Raw genomic sequence first — 7,146 nt, forward strand, 5'->3', positions numbered from 1 at the left:
CCATTATTGGCAGTTTGCATGTGCCATTGGAGTGGCTGCGCGATTCTGATTAAGTCTCAATGATGGTCCTGGTCCTTTGAGTTTGGGTAGCCATGTACATATTATGACATCAAATTGTAATCTGATTTCAAGTGCCTCCTGCATTTTCACTAAGGCACGTTACAGGTTACTGCATCTAAATGATACCTATAACTTCTAAGAAACCAACCCGTACCAATACCTTACAACTGTAACAACAAACAACAATGAGGCAAGACATTCCTTAACATCTCTTATGTTATGAGTGGTTCTAGTCCTTCAAACGAAGTGAAAGGGTTGATTTCGAATTTTGAATTACACGCAATGCGAATGCTTCTGATTTTAGCTTAGTGAAGATATGGATGCGCAAAACATACGATTATAATAGCCTAGTTTGGTTGTTTAGAAGATACCGCTCTTCAGCGATAAGACCGCTTGTTGTGCACCATAGTTTGAGTTATGTGCTTAATCTGTATGTTATTTTCGTTTTTATATTGGTGAGCAACAAAGAATATTTGTACTGTATTATTTTATTAATCTTGATAAATTTTGTTTCATTCTAAGAGACTATTTATGGATCATATAAGTATAACGAACGAATGTTAAATCTGGTTCCTACCTAATACGTTAAACATGATACATTCGTTTTCTAAAAAGACACACACGACGAGTCAAATCAGGGCTGAGCTGATAATTTGTGATAAAGTGGATATTCTGCAAGCAATGCGTGTTATACAAAAGCATCATGATTCATAAGAGATTATGGTCCTTTTCACAAAATATTATAAAGACCAATATAACTAGATCCCGAAGTTACAGAAAATATACCAAATCGGAGGTCAGACCTACACTGGTTTGTAAGCAACAACAGTCGGCAAGGCATTATATCAACTATCCGCATGATAAATAAACTTCAAATTTGATACTATTAACTATAAGAACTATTCAGCCAAACAGAACAATGAATGTGATATTTTGATTCTTATTATTTTAATATTAAAATGTTAATTATTTTGTTAATGAATTGTTGATCAACAGCATGATTTGAATCTGTGATAAAGTCGCTGTTTGAAAGGATGCATCCTGGGTCACAACACAAATTGACCAGCAAATTTTAATTCAAATGTCGTAAATGTTTATTAGTGCATGATTTTATTTAATTTATATCAAAGATTGGTCAGGCAACTAAATCTAAACACGTAGGTAAAGTGCCTTGTCCCCTGCATAATCAAATATAAATATCAAAATTAACATAACGTATAGGTACCTAAATATAGATTATAGTTAAACCTCTTGTTCCACTTAAACTTGTTAGGTATGAGCAGGTATGGTAATGGCACTATTCATAGGACATTTAAGAGAACAATTGGATAATTGCTGACACTTCACTGATAATTGAAAAAATTTCTACCGCTTTGGGCGTTAAAATTTGAGTTGAATGTCCTTTCACCTTTTATTATTTTCGACATGTTTAATGAAATATGTAGTTAGGTACTTGGTTTCAATATAATGAAATGTGAGACTTAAGAGTTCTAAGGCTCTTGTTGAAGGTAAAATGTCACTAAGTCAGTGTTTAAAAACTGATGATAAATACTTGTTTTATAGGATTTATAGTAAACACGAATTACGAATGTTTACTGAGACCTACCTGATTCATAAATGATTACTGATTACCTTTTATTATTCAGTAGAGATAACTATATTTTCTGATGTGACAGTCTTTGCCATTCTCTCATTCTTTTAACATCGAAATGTTGAATCTGTTTAGTAACGTCACATATAATCATGAGCGTAAAAGTAAAATCTTGAGCGTTGCGAGTGTTTCAAGGCACGTGAGTTGAAAACTAACTTTGCTGCTCTGGTAAAACACAAACATTTTTATCACATCAATTAGTGACAAATACTGGTTCTAAAACATAAAAATTTAAATATTTATATCATTCAAAACCATAACTTGAAATTCCATTCCACTGCTTATAGCTGCTATAGGGCTAATAAACACACTGTTTTCAAAGATTAAAGAGAGCTTTTTAATTCAGACTACCCTTTGTCGCAAAATATTAATAATCGTGAAAGTATGTATTTATATATCTGCTTTTTATAAACTATATTATGATACCTACTGACACTTGCAATCTCTTGTATATCAAAGAGCAAGAATGTTCAGTTAAAATGTACGTAGGTACTCACTCAATTGCCTATGTGCTCAGGTGAACCACTAATATTCGCCTGCTGAATACCTTTTTGGTAGAAATAATATAAATATGGGCTTCATGGTTGAAATAAAACATTAAATTGAATTAAATAAACCAAATATTGTAGCTCGTTAGTTGTAGTTAGAGATAAACATATGTTACTTTTGATGATGATAACAGTGCATGTGAATAAAAAATCCCAGCATGCTCCACCATGTCGTCAAGCTCACCATACTTATTAACCTATCGAATGAGCTAATGCTTTTACGGATACTGGAAAGCGATATGTAAATGTACTACATACCTATGAGGCCTGGATGTTAGTGAGATGACGATATGAGTTGTGCTGGTGTCCGACTTTATTACCTACATATAACATGAGTATCACATGATTATCCACCTGGTTTCTTGAGCTTAATAGTCGCCTCCAAACCTCCCCTTATAGCGACCCCATTCCTCACACAAAGTTTACCTTAAGTTCATATTAGCCTCACTGAATTACTGTTCACTCTGAGTACTGATAACGTTGGTCACAATATACCAGAGACACATCATTATTCTAATAACACCATAAGAACCTTCTTGACTTGATCTAAAAGCAAATATCACTGCCGCGTCGATTTGTTCGCACACAACCTCCTTTTTCCTACTGTCGTTCTCATCTACCCTCTCAACTTCCCTCAAAAAAACCCAATAACCTAGAAGCGGTTACTTAAACGTGACTACTAACGCCATCTACTCCATGACGTTGGCAAATATTAGCTGGTTCGCAATACGTTCGCGACATCTGCTTCAGATCTGGAATGATATCCGCTGTGTGCCCTACCACACAAGACGAGATGACATTCACAGTGCCCATAGCTCTCTTCTGGACGTAGTTTAAGAATAAGTGCGAGTGGACCGGGTCCACTTCTTATATCCGTTTAGTGATTTATGACATAAAGAACATACCTACTCAAGTTTTTGCGTGTTTAAGCCAGCTTAAAGAATAAACAATCCAAAAAGCTTTTACATTAATAGTTTCGGATTAGATAACGCTGAAAGATAACGCTGATAAGAGCTGAAATTTTAAGTATACCATGTAGTTAGTAAACTTATCAAAAACACCAGTGTTGTAGATGTTGGCTTTATTAAGTAAGAGCTTATAAAGTTATGACTTACAGTTTAAAAGTCTTGGTACCTCCTACGAGATCTGATAACGTTTTAGTGTGATAACATGAAATGTTTTTGGTAGGATAAATTAAGGCACAGTCAGTTCATGTTCTTCTCTCACTCTCACTGAGTATAAGTGTGAGCGAGATAGAAGTGCGTGCCCTGGAGCGCGGATAAGTTTTTTAATTTTTTGTACCTATAAATAAAAATCAAAGTAATCGATACGTTTCCTTAAACATGATATTGCCAATTTTTAGAAGCATCAATTTCAATATTCTTAGTTTTTGTGTATAATTTGTTATACATTTTTAAAGTGCATAAAACTCAGGATTCGTATCGACACAGTCCCTCGGAAAAGGCCTCAAGATTGCTAATTAAATTTATGGCAGCCGTATTGTGCTCCAAAAAAAGAGCGCTTCGACTTTTGAAAAACTCCGTTTTCTGAGCCTACTGCACGTTAAATTAGTTGGATATTCAATTGTGTATAGAGTCAGGTTACGCTAATTCTACAGCGTGTTTAGCATAAGGTGTACGTGTTATTTTAAACTTCAAAATTTCACAGAAGTTTGATGTTTGAGGGTTCCACTCCGACGAAGACACGCCGACCCTGACTGACTCTCAGGAGCATTCGGATCCGTGGGGTCGTTATCCCCGAACAGCTCGCCACAAACTGCCCTGCCTATTATTATCATTTTCATTCAAATGTTACTTTTACACCTGAGAGTAATCTCCGGGTTTTAGGTTTTGGGTAATGTGCTTAAGAGTTAAAAAAAGCCAAAATAGGTCAAATTCCTATTAAGCTAGCAACCCCGTCTCCAGCGTGGCGAGAGAGATTTGTGTGTCGAATCTCGCGAGGAAATAGCCGCATGCACGGAACTCACGGAGTACGTGATGAGTGGCGGCGCAGCTCACTCCTGAATCTGATACGTTCAGAAATGGCACGTGGACTTATAATAGCTTTTTTTTTATACTACGTCGGTCGCAAACAAGCATACGGTCCGCCTGATGGTAAGCAGTATCCGTAGCCTATGTACGCCTGCAACTCCAGAGGAGTTACATGCGCGTTGCCGACCGTAACCCCCTCCCGCCCCTCGTTGAGCTCTAAGTAAATTGACTAATTGGAAGGGAGTCTCACAATTTGGCTGATGATGTTCCGTTTTATCGATTTTAAAACTACCTATAATTTACATTTTTAACTTGCGACGAGACTGCGATTATTATTTCAGTCTTAGTAATTTACGAAATACTTGATGGATGGAGATGTAGTTGACTCCTGAATCTGATATTAAATTATATATAGACGGAAACAAAACGTGGATTAATCACCTATACAAATGAACACATTGAAGATTATGTTTTTTAGAAAATCTCATATTACTCTCAAAATGTATAGCTCACAATGAATTTTAACTTCAAATGTTACTAATGTGACTAGTCAGGCATATGTCTAGACATATGTTCTTTCCGTGGACCTTGTAAAATATTTCTTACTATTGGGTTTGTATCGACGCACTGACATAATGTATGTACAGTTCCATTTGAGCATTCCATTTTGCTGAGTGCTAGTATACTGTAAGTAGATACAAGTATACGTCTAAGCCAACAGAAACTACTAAAAAAAAACTGTGAGTTTGTAACTAAAGTCAGTATAATTGATGAGTGAGAATAAGTTGAGAAGTAGGTAACCAACAGATTTAGAGTCAAACAAACTTAAAATCTAAATTAAAACTTTAGCAAAAGACCCAAATATCAATTTTACTTAGGTACTTTAGTCACTTTCTTTTTTACGTGACGTATACTTATCCCGTATACCCCGCTAATTATGGCAGGTTACTAAATAAACACCCTGTAATTAAACATGGACGTTTCTGCTGCATACAAAATTAAATTATAATTAGTAAGTAAACCGCTAAAGTTTTCATTGCATTGCGGTTTAAACAGTTCTACGGGTTACGGCGTAGCTATTGTACATTGCTTTACCAAAGAGTCTAAATTAAACTTAAAATTCAAACTTTTGTTTTTATTCACACAATGTATTTTAGACACATACCAGGATCATTTTAGAGCTGAACCATTTCATCCCCGCACAAGTTGCTTCAGTACTTTGGTGTATAACGAATTGTCCAACTAATTCCTAATTACTATTCGTAGCACTTCTGCAAGCCGCATTCAACGTTGGTAGCAGACGAAATTGTCTTTCTTGAACAGAAGGCACCATTTCGTATGACAAGCCAGTCGGTTATGACGTTTTGTAATCAAGACTACTTAAGGTGAGAGCTTGACGTTGGATACTGTTGCTTAATTCATAAAACTATTATGCCAGTATAACTTGATCCCTAATAAGCCGATTTAAACTTATAAATTTGAGTGATGTCAATTTTATTTTGATAAAATATATTGGAGCAAGCGAGACGCTCGGCGTGTATAATCACATTGATAATGTTAAAACAATAAATAATTGAAATAAGTCCCATCTCTCGGAACTATATTAGGCTAATATTATTAGTGTGTTGTCATGGAAACTACATGGAAACCCATACGATTTGACAGTTTGTGGACTAATAATATTAGTCAAATATCCTCCGAGAAATGGGCCCCAGGGCATGCTCTAGTAAACCAATAGAGCTTTCGAGCGACCCGCCACGGTGCCCACGGCCACCTAATCTTTCATTCCCTTTACTCTTTTCAATGCTACAAATTGAGTTTCCGTTTTCCGTAGAAAAATGTACCCTTTTTAATCGACTTCAAAAAAGGAGGAGGTTATTTATTACTTATCTAAATCGATAGCTAACGATTTGTAAGGTGCAGTGAGTTCAGGGTACTTAGCCAACGTGCCAACGTTAGCGCTCGTAGCGTATTCATCTCTGTCTTTCACTCTTCTATATATTAGTGCGACAGTGACAGTTGCATTTCGTTCGCTACGGAGCGTTAACGATTGGTACGTTGGCTACGCACGCAGGTTCTTCTACGAATGCAGCTCGTAGAGCAGGTGAGCAGTGAGCCGATTGATGTGGGTATCCGGGATCGCGAATATCATTCTCATTGAATATTTTTAGTTTATTTTAACAAGAAAAGTAAATGCATGAGTTCGATGAACACTAACGTGACGCATTTTAAGAATCAATTTTTATATAAATATCTTTTGTTAAAAAAATTATGGCGTTTTAGACCTATGTTTGTAATTATTTTCTATCAAGCGAAAGTTGATTAATCGGGTATCTAATCGATGAAGTTACTAAGAAAGGCCTCAAGATGCTTTTTACTAAATGTGTCATGAATGTCATGATCTAAAAAGGCGGTTCGATTTATCAAAAACTTTGTTGGCTGAAATAAGTTACTTATGGGACAGAAAAAGTTTGCGCAAAAAAGTAAATCGAAATTGGTTTCAAATATTTATCTTAAAAATATACGCTATTTGCGATCACCACGAAAAAAACCTATTCATTTAAATACCTATTCTGGTTTCCGTCAAACGTTGCGATTTGCGATTACGTGTAGTGTAAACAGCAGTAATCTTCAAGTTGCGACATGTCTGTAATCTAAGTTGATTTTAGTTGGAGTCTGCCTGTGGCGGTGTCGTGTAGATTTAACACGATGTTATAGTGATATAAGGCAGTTGTGTTTTTGTAGCTGTAGAGTTTAGGGTAACACAGTAAGTAGTGAAAATTAACCACTTTTATCTACGGTACATGGAAGACCTGCTACCCCGACCAACCATAGATTTCGGTGAAAGTGTAACGTACTAAATGTTATCTTGATATTTGAAATTATAAATCCTAAG

This window comes from Cydia pomonella, chromosome 15 (genome assembly GCF_033807575.1).
Source record: "Cydia pomonella isolate Wapato2018A chromosome 15, ilCydPomo1, whole genome shotgun sequence".
Lineage (NCBI taxonomy): Eukaryota > Metazoa > Arthropoda > Insecta > Lepidoptera > Tortricidae > Cydia > Cydia pomonella.